This window comes from Amblyomma maculatum, chromosome 1, assembly GCF_055883805.1.
Source record: "Amblyomma maculatum isolate TAMU_Amacu chromosome 1, ASM5588380v1, whole genome shotgun sequence".
NCBI classification, from domain to species: Eukaryota; Metazoa; Arthropoda; class Arachnida; order Ixodida; family Ixodidae; genus Amblyomma; species Amblyomma maculatum.
The window spans coordinates 353,452,223-353,464,444 of record NC_139344.1 but is presented as its reverse complement, the minus strand read 5'-3'; the positions used below and the strand labels follow the sequence as shown (position 1 = coordinate 353,464,444).

Below are 12,222 nucleotides of genomic sequence, written 5' to 3'. Positions count from 1 at the left end.
TTCCGTTCACTCATTCACTTCTATTTCCAGCACCAGCTGTGGCTTTTGAATTTCCTCATTTTGTCAGCTTACTTGACTCCCTTCCGCCCTGTTTGTTATGTGAGGTAACTTTCAGTTATCCTGTCTTACATGTTACGTATCCTGCTCACATCCATTTCACCTTCTTTGATGTTAGCTTCGTGTTAGAGATATTAGTAAGGTGTGGTTTTTCACTTGAAGGGGCATTTAAGCTGCCCTCAGTTACTCCTTCCACTGGTAACTTTATTTTTGGGTTCCTGATGAGCAGTGCTACTTGGCATAGACAAGTGTATTTTCTGCTTCTCATACCTCGCTAACTTACTTCAGTTTTCTTGATGTCACTTTTAAGTCCTATTATCACCCTGGACACGTTCAGGTCCTCTGGTGTGCATTACAGTTCTTCCCCTAAGTTACTCAGATATCTGTCATCAGCAGAAGAAGTTGCTAGTGTGCTGTTAGCGTTTATAACAAGTTTTCATTTCTCATGAGGACATGCCGTGAGTAGTGAAAGCATTATGTCACCTTGCATGAACCCACTCCTGATTACTATTTGAACTTTTCCAGTAAAGCACAGCGTCCCACAATACCCACTTCTGACACCAAAATGTGGGACGCTGTGCCCACCTAGAGATAGACACAGAAGAACGGAGGACACCAGGCAAACACCACTTGCCCCGGCGCTCTTCTTTTTTTCTCTAACCCTCGCGCTGGCGCCACGCGCTCGTCTTGTGCTCGTCTCGCGCCTCTTCTTTTTCTGGCGCAGCGCTCGCCGTAACAATATTAAATGCCCTAGCATGTCCATTTCTTAGTTTCAATTAGCATAGTAATAACTCACGTTTATTCTTGACCACTATCTGCTCACTTTCTGTCTCTTAGTACTAAACATATCATTTTCTATACCAAAGCTATCTGCACTGTCTAAAAGTTATGTTGAACCCTTTTTATTAGCCTCCTCATTGCTGCCCCATAGGTAAGTGCCGAAAAGATACAGCTGTCACATGTACTATTTATTTTTTGGGGGGAGACCACTGGGCAGCTGCCATTCATGATCTGAGAGCTAGTATCGGCCAAATGTACTCTACGTCAATTTTATTTTTCTAGTTATTTGACTGCTATCAAAGAGACAGGCAGTTGCTATACCTGTACTAATCCTAATCACTTTCAGGTTCTTGCTACCTATCATAAACTCCTGCTTGATACCCTAGCCTGTTAAGTGTTACTTTTGTTTTCTCTATATAGAATTTTAGTCCTATTGTTTTACTTTGCCTGTCTAAATTCATCACCACCCTGCCGCGGTGACGCAGTGGTTACGACGCTCGACTACTGTTCCCAAGGACGCGGGATCAAGTCCCGGCCTCGGCGGCCGCTTTTCAATGGAAGCGAAAAGCAAGGCGCCCGTGTGCTGTGCGATGTCAGTGCACGTTAAAGAACCCCAGGTGGCCGAAATTTCCGGAGTCCTCCACTACGGCGTCTCTCATAGCCTGAGTCGCTTTATGGTGCTAAACCCCACAAACCAACCAACTAAATTTATCACCTGAGTTACTTTGCAAGGCACCATTATCAATGAATCACAGGTTACTGAGGCATCGTCCTATACCCTTCAGTAAAAGAAAAAAAAGACTGCTCAATTATTTGGTGAAATGAGAGACAGGGCACAACTGTGCCTTTCTGAAGCAATAATTGTAATGGTGTCATTTGTCATGCAGCCGCCTTTGTTTAGGCAGAGGTTTCAGTGATGAACATCCTTCTGGCACAGAACTGGCTAGCCTTCTGAAAGCATAGTAAAAAAAAACATTCATTTTGGAGAGAACTTCCTCATTATGACAATGATAGGGGATCGAACTGCACTTTTCCCAACCTTCCACCGTTTTTCTATGCATTTCTGAAGACCCTGTAGGAACTGGTGGCTCAGACACTGCAGCCCTAGAGGTTTCTGTTGAGCTTTCATCTGCCTCAGCATCACTGCAGGATGATGAAAGTGTTGGCGTAGAAAGGTTCGAAGTAATGTGTGGCCCATTCAGGTAGGCATGAGGTAATGACAAAAAAGAATGCCTATCAGCAAATTTAAAAAAGGGCACAGAAGTGTTTAAAGGGTAATATGTTTACAGAAGCCAAGGCAAGTGCAAGTGGGCTTGCTAAAGTCAACAATGTGAGAAACGTCCCCAGTTCTTTCAGAACGGACACAAAATGTTCCTTCAGTGCGCAGCGCAGCTATATCAGCTTGTGTGTATTCTTCTGCATTTGCAATCTTCCTCAACGTATGCTTGATAAAGCTGTGAGGTTGTCCATGCAGGTATGCGGGGCGTTCTCGCTGTGCTGTCTGTAAAGTGCAGACTGCCTCATTTCTGCTTCCACATATTTTTCACAGTCTGGAAGGTATGAATGTATCAGCATAGTATCAAGGGAAGTTAGAGATCGCTTCCCACTTGCACTTTTCACGTAGTGTGTCTTGAGTACTCTGTTTTGTGCCTCAATATTATTGTTTGTCGTGAAGACGTCATATTCAAGGCAGTAGAAAAGGACCCAAAGCTTCTTCACAGCAAGCCAAACTGTTTCAAAATAACATTGAAACCTTTCATTCTTCTAATACTCCAAATACACAAGTTCTTCAAATGCTGTTTGAAATTCATCAGCATTACAAGCATTGCCCCTACACGTTTCATAAGGTTCAGAGCTTCGCCAGGATGTCCAATACCATTTTCTGTTCTGCGGAGCCACATATGCCATGCCTGGCACCTGCAAAAATCACAGATTGATATTCTACTTTCAGGAAATGTTTGCCGTATGGCGTTCATCTCGGCTTTACAGTAGTCCACCAGCCAATATTGTGGTGAAAGATGACCAGCCCATTTTTTGAAAACATTCAAAACTTCAGCTATGAAAGCAGCAGTTTCAAAGTGCACAATAAATGCACCAACAGTTGTCTAGCCTGATGGTGTTTTTGTAATAAGAAAAAGTGGGAGGACAATCACTTTTTTTGTGTGTAGAATCTAAGCAGATAACTGCACTTCCATATTTTGAAAGCATATTTTTCATAAATTTTGATTGATAACAAAAAAGCAGTGTCTGCTCGTACTCACTCGCAACACTCTCTTCCATATTATCAGACATGCAACTACTTTCACTCTTGCTTACAGCATATGGCTGAAAAAGTACTGAACTTTCAGGTTGCTCAATTTCAATTTTTGTGACCAGATTAAAGTGCATTTTTTTGGTCAACAGCGCTGAAGCGGTCTTTCCGGAGAGTGTTTTGGATGTGGTTACTAATGTCCTTAGCAGTGGGGAAAAATGCTCTGCTACTGCTGTCAGGTTTTTCTTTACCTGGAAAAAGCACATCATGCACATGGTAATGTAGGTACTTTTTCATGTCAGAAACAGATGTGATGCCTTCCCTCACCAGCACACCTGTTTGCTCAACTACTCTTATCTACAGTCTGGCTAAAACCCTCCATTTCGTTGAAGCCATGATTACAATGAGAAGAGCAGTCAGCAATAGCAACATATATTCTCTTCTCAGTGGCCAGAGCTCTTGCTTCTTGAAGTGCTTCTTGGAGTTCATTAATATTTTTCTATTTTAGCCCGTCTGCCTTAATGCGACCACACGGTTGGGGTATGTCCACCTAGAAAAATATCAGGAATCAATTTACAAATTAAAGGTCCACTGAAATGGGTCACCAAGAAGGGTAAACAACGCAATAACACTGATAGATAATGAACCACCCATCGTTCGCCCGCAAAAATTTTCGATCTAGCTTCTGCAACACCAGAGATATCGGCGATTAAAAATGACCCTTCCAATTTTCCCTCTCAACTCGTACGGTGAAGGAAGCCACAAAAAAAAAAATACAAGCAAGTTCAAAGCTCCACCCAGAAATACGTCACTTCAACGACCTCTCGGTTGCCACGCGCTCGCTCGCTGGCGTACTCGCGTCAAACCGTCCTTGCTCGCACATGCCTGAGGAGTTTGCTAGTTTGCGTAGCGACGGTTAGTGTAACCGCGAACCCGAGGTTAGCCCATGTTACATCTTACACGGCGGGCCAAACCATGGTTACACCACTAACCGCGGTTATCGCAAACCGAGCTTGGCGACCTCGGTTTGCATTGTTAACCGAGGTTATGTCGGCGTCTGTTGACGGATGCTACTCATCGGTGCCCGAGTGCACGACACGTATGAGTAGGTCTGCTTCACATAGTTATTCATTTGCCCACTGTATCGCGTTTAATGATCAATTTATAGAATATGGTGCCGCCTGACGTCTTCGATTGCGGCCGACAGCGCAGCAGCTGCGTACTGAAGCCTTGTCTTGCTTGCATATCGTTTTAACGGCTTGTTGCTGAGCATAACGTCAAAAAATGCGCGGCCTTAGCTATGAAAGTATACGAGTTTGCAACGCTGGCAGCACACGATGTCATGAGCAGGCTGAGGTACGTTACACAATTACCGCTGGGGTGGGGCGCGCGAGCGCAGCGAACGACAGCGCCATGCGGGACCGTCCCTAGTCATCGCTAGGCCTCAATTTTTTCGCTTAGAAGCTGAGGCGGTCGGCGCTTTGGAACTGATCAACGCTGTTGTAAATCGTCTACTTATGAAACTGCCTCATTGTGAATCCAATCCTACCGTAATAAAATAATTATAGGAATAACTCTGGCGGCGCATTAATCGCAGAGCTAGTACTAGCAGACCAGATAAGCCAAAATTCACCAGTGGCAACTGGCTTGACCACGGCTATCGCTCTTACCAGCAATTTGCTGCTGGTCAGCGATCCTCAAGAGGGCATCATGCTTGATATTCGGCTCAGTATTCCAGACGCCAACAAATTTTAGCACGCTTTATTTCGGACATCTGTGCTAACGATCCGCCGTGTCGTGCGCGTACGGTATGCGGGAAGAGGGGCCATAGGGAACCAAAGCTGGAGTTTGCTCCGCGACGCCAGCGCTCGGTTTCCAGCGGAGCGGAGAGGAACTACAAAACCTACGCGCATCCGCGCCCGCACTGTGCGCGGCTGTCTGCGGAGTCTGCGCAGCCCGCTCGCTCGGGAGCGCGTGCTACGTTCAGCCGCGCGTGCACGCGGAGCGGGAGAAGGAGAGTGAGGAAGAGGGGGGTTGGCGGCGCGTTCTCGCGCGCAAAGCCGGCGCTCTTTGCCAGTGGGATTTCTTAATTTTGCTTTTTTCTGTGCCCCGGCTGACATAGAGGCTGGCTGGAGGCATGTTTTTTATCGGTGCTTTTGAAAGCAAGAAATTATGATGAATTGATCGCCGGACATTGTTTTCAAAGAGCGCTTGTTGGCAGGCTCAGACATACAAAAAAAAATGAACGCGAATTCGCTGCTTGAAGGCGGGAGGCAAACGACAGGTATCTTGAAGGACTTGAGGCGGCACCTCTTGATGCCTCTGTCCTTGTTCACAGAATGAAGGGTCCAGCCTTCGAGTGCTCCTTCCTTTCCCTTTGTGACTGCTCACTTGAAAGGGGCCTATTCAGCTCTTTGGGGACAAACGTTTTAGGCAGTGCTGCCGGCGCCGGGGGGCCTGTTTTCGGCGCGTTTAGGATGCGTTCCCTACAAAGGCACAAAGCATGCCGCCTTACCCTTTGGTTCCTGCCGACACCGGCCAGGGGAAGTTCACTGCTGCGGCGCTGCCATCCGAAATCAATGACCTAGCTACCGTTAACGATGAGGGGTTTCTTAACGACCTGGGTCATTCCCCAGAAGCCGAGGCATGCCATTTTTGCGGCAGTTTCCTCTCCACGAGACGAACAGCGAGGAAATGTCTGTCGACTTTCCATGCAGACGGGGACATCTCTCCACGGAAATCTTTGTCTTCTTAATTCCACTGTTACGCTGCGCAATTCCTAGTTCAGTTATCTCCTATAGCGAACGCGCAGTTTTGAGCTCCCGAAGCAGGATCGCGTATGAGGATAGGATGATTGACGTAAAGTGATCGCATTAATGACGAATATCTGTTTCTTGAGGCCGACCCGGTTCCACGATGGCTGCTTCAGCACCGCCAGTTAGAGAAGTACGACACACGAACGGTACGAGATATCCCCCCCCCCCCCCCCCAAAAAAAAAAGAAAAAAAGAAAGGCCCACAACCATCCCGTTACCGTTTCCACACAAGCTTCGCGAAAAAAGTGCGCCGTCATTATTTTCCTTCTAGTTCTTTTCTTTCTTTCTTCTTCCCCCCTCATTGTTAGAGCGCAACGGTGGCCACAATGCGGCTGGAGGAGGAGAGAAACAACCGAGCGCGCGCGCGCAAACACGTGCTAGAAAGCAGCGCGGAGCAGACGACAACATGCTTTTCTATGCGGCGGCTAGCAGACGACGCGGCCGGGCTGCGCGTAGATTTTGACGGGGTCTCCATGGAGGGCACTGACGCACAGAGCGGCGCAGCGCCCCCTGGCCCAGGTTTTCTCCCCTATAGCGACGGTGTTTACGGCGGTCGAGGAGGTGCTGCCATCGTGCGGTGCTTGACCGTGCTGTTGACGCCTCGTCAGACGACACTCCGGTACTCTTGAAACCATATTATATAAATATTTGTAAATGCAGCTTGGTTCCGCCGATCACTGCATCGCTTCTGAATTGTTGTACTTGATGCGCAATGGCCGCCTAACCGATAAGGACGGCGAGCTGTGTAACAACAGCCCGCCCATAGTTCGAGCAGCGCACGAGCAGACGACTTTCGCAGCTACCGGAAGTGTGTCTGTGACGTCATGGCTGCAGTGGCCACAGCGAATGTCAGCTTCTCTCAAGCCTTGCCAGTCAACCCACCCGTGACGTCACAATTTAAGGGAATAGTTCCATGCGACACCGCCAAGCAACGACCTCTCTGCCCGCGAATTTCAAAAACCGCTGTTTTTAAAAATTAATAATAAATCACTGGCTTTGTTGCAAGGAGTTATACTTTGGGTTAATGCCCAAAAGAATTTGTTCTACACACTGAACACGTTTATCAGTGGCTTCTTGGTGGCCGTTTCAGTGGACCTTTAAGTGCATAATTCATAAAAATGTTTTACGTCCTATTTTTATTGTAAATATATAAAATTTTTACATGTAAAAAATTTAAAACAGTAAGAAAAAACATTTCACAAAATTCTGCAACAAACTCCTTTTCACCCAGCATTGTTTTTAGGTGAAGATGCCCTTATCAACTTATCCTGCATTATTAGTTTTCTAAAAGAAGCCAATATCATACACACAGTATAACCCAAAACAAATTACAATTCATAAATACACCAAACTGGCTTTTTAACCTCGAGCTTGGCGCATGATAGCCTCAGTTGCTTATGCGCCAATAAACCCAACACAACACAACAGACTCCTACAGTAGCCATAGTAGTCGGGACAAGAATGAAGTTGGCTGTAATGAAAAGCAATCAGATGTTCTGCCAGTAACAAAGGACGAGTTTAAGAAATCCTTAGTAGCTATGAAAAAAAGGGAAAGCAGCTCAGGAGGATCAGGTAACTACAGATTTGTTGAAGGACAGAGGGGATATAGTGCTTGAAAAACTGGCCATCCTGTATAAGGAATGTATGATCACATCGAAAGTACCGGAATTGCGGAAGGACGCTAACATCTTAATAAATAAGTGGACGCTAAAGACTTGAAAAATTACAGATCAATCAGCTTACTATTAGTTATGTACAAGGTATTTACCAAGGTAATCGCAAATAGGATCAAGACAACCTTAGACTTAAATCAACCAAAGGATCAAGCAGGATTTCGGAAAGGGTGCTCTACCATCGATCATATCCACACTATAAACCAGGTAATCGAAAAGTGATCTGAATATAACAAGCCTTTATACATAGCATTCAATGACTATCGGAAAGCATTTGATTCAGAACTGAAACCTCAGCAGTCATGCAGGCATTGTGAAGTCGGGGTGTAGGTGAGCCATATGTGAAAGTACTAGAAGATATCTATAGTGGCTGCACAGCAACCATAGTTCTGCATAAAGAAAGTGATAAACTTCCAGTTAAGAAAGATGTTAGGCATGGTGATATGATCTCCCTAGTGCTATTTACAGCTTGCTTAGAGAGTGTATTCAAAGGCATGGAGTGGGAGCAGTTAAGCATCAGGGTCACTGGAGAATATCTCAGTAATCTGCATTTTGCTGATGACTTTGCCTTTTTAAGTAACTCAGGAAACCAACTGCAACTAATGATAAATGATCTAGACAGGAGAAGCAGAAAGGTAGGCTTAAAGATTAATATGCAGAAGACTAAAGTAATGCTAAACAGCCTGGGAAAGGAACAACAGTTTAAAATTGATAATGCAGTATCTGAAGTGGTAGGCAAATATGTATTTAGGACAGGTAGTGACCGCAGAGCTGAACCGCGAAAGGGAAATAACTAGGAAAATAAGATTCGGATGGAGTGCATTTGGAAGGTACTCAAACATTATGACAAACAGCTTACCAGTGTTACTCGAGAGGAAAGTGTGTAACATTTGCATTTACTTGTCTGTGGGGCTGAAACATGGAGTTTAATTAAAAGAGTTAAGGGCAATGCAGAGGGCCATAAAACGGAAAATGGTAGGTGTAACGTTAAGAGATAGGAAGCATGCAGAGTGGGTCAGAGAAATAACTCAAGCTAGTAATATTCCAGTCAAAATTAAACGAAATTTGCTTGGGCAGGACATGTAGTTTGAAGAGAGAATAACCGATAGTCTCTAAGGGTAACCAATTTGATTCCAAGGGAAGGTAAGCGTTGCAGGGGGCAGCAGAAAATTAGATGGGTGGATAAGATGGATAAGGGTCAAGTGGATGCAGCTTGCACAGGACAGGGGTAATTGGCAGAAAATGGGGGAGGCCTTCGCCCTACAGTGGGTGTAGTCCGGCTGATGATGATGATGCCAGCATTTATCATTTTTAATATGTTGACTGCACTAAAATATCTCCTATAAAAGGGAGCTGTCATTTCTGCACCCAGCAAGAAGAATCACTGTACTTAAATTATCCCAGCCTTTGAATGGTACCTAAGCCATGTGTCAGTTGAGAAAACTTTGAGGTGAACTGAGAAGATTCCGTGTCATATTTGTGAAAGAATTTGGCCACTTTTTGGGTTGCAGGTGACTCGAGCATGTCTGTATATAGATATTGTTTAGGTAGTCTCCTAGGGAAGGAACCAAATAACATATGTATACATCAGAACGTACACTCACCAAGTATTGAAAAAAAAAAAAAGTTTCTTTAAATTACGGCTAAGAAATGGTTTGAATTATGTTTTAAACTTTTTTTCAGTACTTGCTGAGTGTATGTTTTCTTCAGCCACTATGTTTGCCCCTCGCCAGACAGGATTCTGTGAATCCTTGACTATGGAAAGTGCAACTAGGCAGAGGTTAAATACACTAAGTCTTGTGATATACGCACACATATGCACTACAGAGGAAAATACAAATAAGCATCAACTGTAGAGATGCATAAAAGTTGGACGAGTTTGAAGCACACTGAAGCCTCTGCCATCACAACATACCGTATGCAATAAAACCAAAATTAAGCATACTTCTTCTATTTGCCTCCTCTGCAATGTGGGCAGTACCACTGCTTAGTTTTAGGTGCTCGTGTCAGTTCAGCGCAAGACAAATGAAACCATTTTTACATGCAGGCTTCACTGTCAGAAGCAACCATTTTGCCAGTCTCTGGTTCATTACAAAAACGATACACCTGTCCACAAAAGGCAGTTAGCTGTGCCAGCACTGTTGGTGAAATACTTGGCATACAGTCCAGGGAGCACTGCATTCACAAAGAACCTTCCTGAAATTGAGATGTTTTCACAGAAATCTTCATCCCACTTGATGCATTCTATGTGAAGGAGAGTCGATGCCCAAACCACAAAGTCGCAGTACTTCACGGCACACAGCCATCTGTGTCTGCACTTGATAATAATTACACATGGCTTTTCTGAAGCTGCATGATCCCATTAACTTCAGTCAGGCACGTGCTTTAATCACTGAATGCAGTTGCATTCCTAAGCACGTATGGACATTTAAACTTTGCCACACCTTTTCCGCAGCAGCTACACGAGACCAGAGCATCTGGTGTAGCCCCAGCAAAAGGATACCAGTGCTGAGGTGCAGGCCTGACTTGGACCATTTGAAATTGTCAAGTTTTGTGCCTTCACTATGTGTGCAAGCTGCTAAGGCATCCTTCTCACGATTCCTACCCCACATGATAGCTGTTACTTTTATAGTTTGGGCTTCTGGATGGCAAATCTCTTTGATTAAGGACACACTAGGATTTGTTACTTTAGTATGGCATGCTTTCTTCATAGAAAAAGCAGTTATTCTTCGTGCTCTGTAAAGGAACCAGTGTGGAGAGTCACTCTGCTGCTTCGTTAAGGACTCTACTTCCTTTATGGTGTCCTGCTGCTTCGTTAATGACTACTTCCTTTACGGTGTCCTCTGAAATGATGAAAGTAGACATGAAATCTCTTGCTTTGTTCACAAGCACCTCATAGCTGTCGCCTAACGCACCGTCGGTGAACAGATTTTTTAGGTGTGCTACTGGCTTTTTAGTTGGTTGGAAACACATCACATCTATCCTTAAGCGCAGAGAAAAGTGCTGGTACCGCACCATCTTTTCTGATTTCATCATAAAGTGCATTCAGTTCCTCTGTAGAAGGTCCTGGAATTTCCAACCTCCTCTTTTGCTGACCTTCAGCTCGTGTGCCATCGCTCTGCTCTTTGCGTCCTCTTGATGAGGTGAAGCTGATATCTTCCAGCTGTTTAAACTGCACTTTTTCAACATAGGCTGGCAGCCAGATATTTTTTTCCGGGTGCATGAAACTGAGTTCCTGATGCGCACTCCAGTTTTCGTAGCAACGAGATAAGCCCCATGTGAGCATGTCTCACCTTTATCTGCTATGAAAGTGCAATGGGCAACAAGCGCAGTGCCATTTGTCTTGCATAAGATCCAAGCGTTGAGTGGGTGGTCGCTAAGTCGTTGGGAATAGTTGACCTGCGAAAATATTGTAGTTTTACATAATTGTGCACTTCTTTATTGGCACAAAATGGGCATACGCACACCAGACAAAGTGGTCCGGACAGAACAAGTTTCCACTGCTCCAGCATTGTAAGTGGGCAGGCATAGTTGATCTGCATTACTGCATTTTTAGAGGGAAATTTATACTAATCACTATATTTAAACCGCGTAGCGTTTCTGACATGCTCCGTAAATTTCCCTATGCAGACATCTTTGAAATTTTTCTGTCACCAAGTGCTAATTTCCTTCTGCGGTGCTAATTTTCTTCCAGGTTAGTTCGTCTGTTTGGTATGTTGCATGTGCTCCAGCGCAGGATTTTTTTTTGCTTTTGCAATGTATAGGCTAATTGCGCAAATATGTGATAAAATAAAAACACAAGCTTTACCTGTTGTGTCATTTACTTTGGAGTCAGCGAAACTGAAAGATGCGATGCGCATATTTGTTTTCCAAGTAAAAAAAAAATTGCTTGCACGACGCGCTGAATTATTGAAAGTAACAGCTGATACAGACATTGTCCTCCTTACAAATTCCAATGTTTCTTACAGATCACAAGAAGTCACGCTGCAGCTGTTTGTGGAGACAAGCTTAAAAGAAAACCCACGACTTCGAAATTCACTGAAAAACCTGACCGATGCGTCTGTTCCAGCCACCTGTAATCAAGCTTGCTCAAGTGCACTGTCAGCGACAGCAGTCGTGGTGGACATTTTTCTCTACTTGTGGCAACTAGATTCATCAGACACCCTACTACTGGTGGTGAATTACGCCTCTTCAATAACAGACAAGAATGATTTGTATAAGCTGCTGCTTTGACAGAAGCCATTCTGACGAAAAGTCATGAAGCTGTAAAAGTAGTTACTCTTGTAGCATAGCTGCTGTTGTAAAATGTGTAAATAAATGCGGGGGCTTATTTTCCTAAATTTTGTTTTACCACAGCATTGTAATTTTTCTATTACCATTGATGCTAGCAGAGCAGTCATGTAGTTTTTCCATCCATGCACACATTTCTTGAAACTTCCTCACATAAAATGTCATAGCTTTGGTGTCATTGCCTAACAAGTATCGTGATCCCTTCTTATGCATAGAGGATGTCGGCCTTACAAATAAATACACTAAATATGTACGATTCATGCTTAGTAGCAGTTACCTCTCGAGCAGCGCTCCTGCCCCTACGCCACCGTTCGTACCCGTGCGCCTCAACGCCTACGTCAGTCTACCCGACGGCG

The 12,222-nt window shown here is 44.6% G+C and overlaps 1 long non-coding RNA gene and 1 pseudogene across 1 annotated transcript in view; one reads left to right on the top strand and one right to left on the bottom strand.

Annotated features, from left to right (window-relative positions):
- LOC146207807 (uncharacterized) overlaps window positions 1-12,012 on the top strand; it is a 42,398-nt gene extending 30,386 nt beyond the window's left edge. Inside the window, exon 3 of the long non-coding RNA XR_014704257.1 lies at window positions 11,545-12,012. This is a non-coding gene — a long non-coding RNA (uncharacterized LOC146207807). The remainder of the gene's footprint in view (window positions 1-11,544) is intronic.
- Window positions 2,553-3,470, bottom strand: LOC146207808 (uncharacterized; annotated as a pseudogene).
- Window positions 12,013-12,222: the final 210 nt, after the last annotated feature.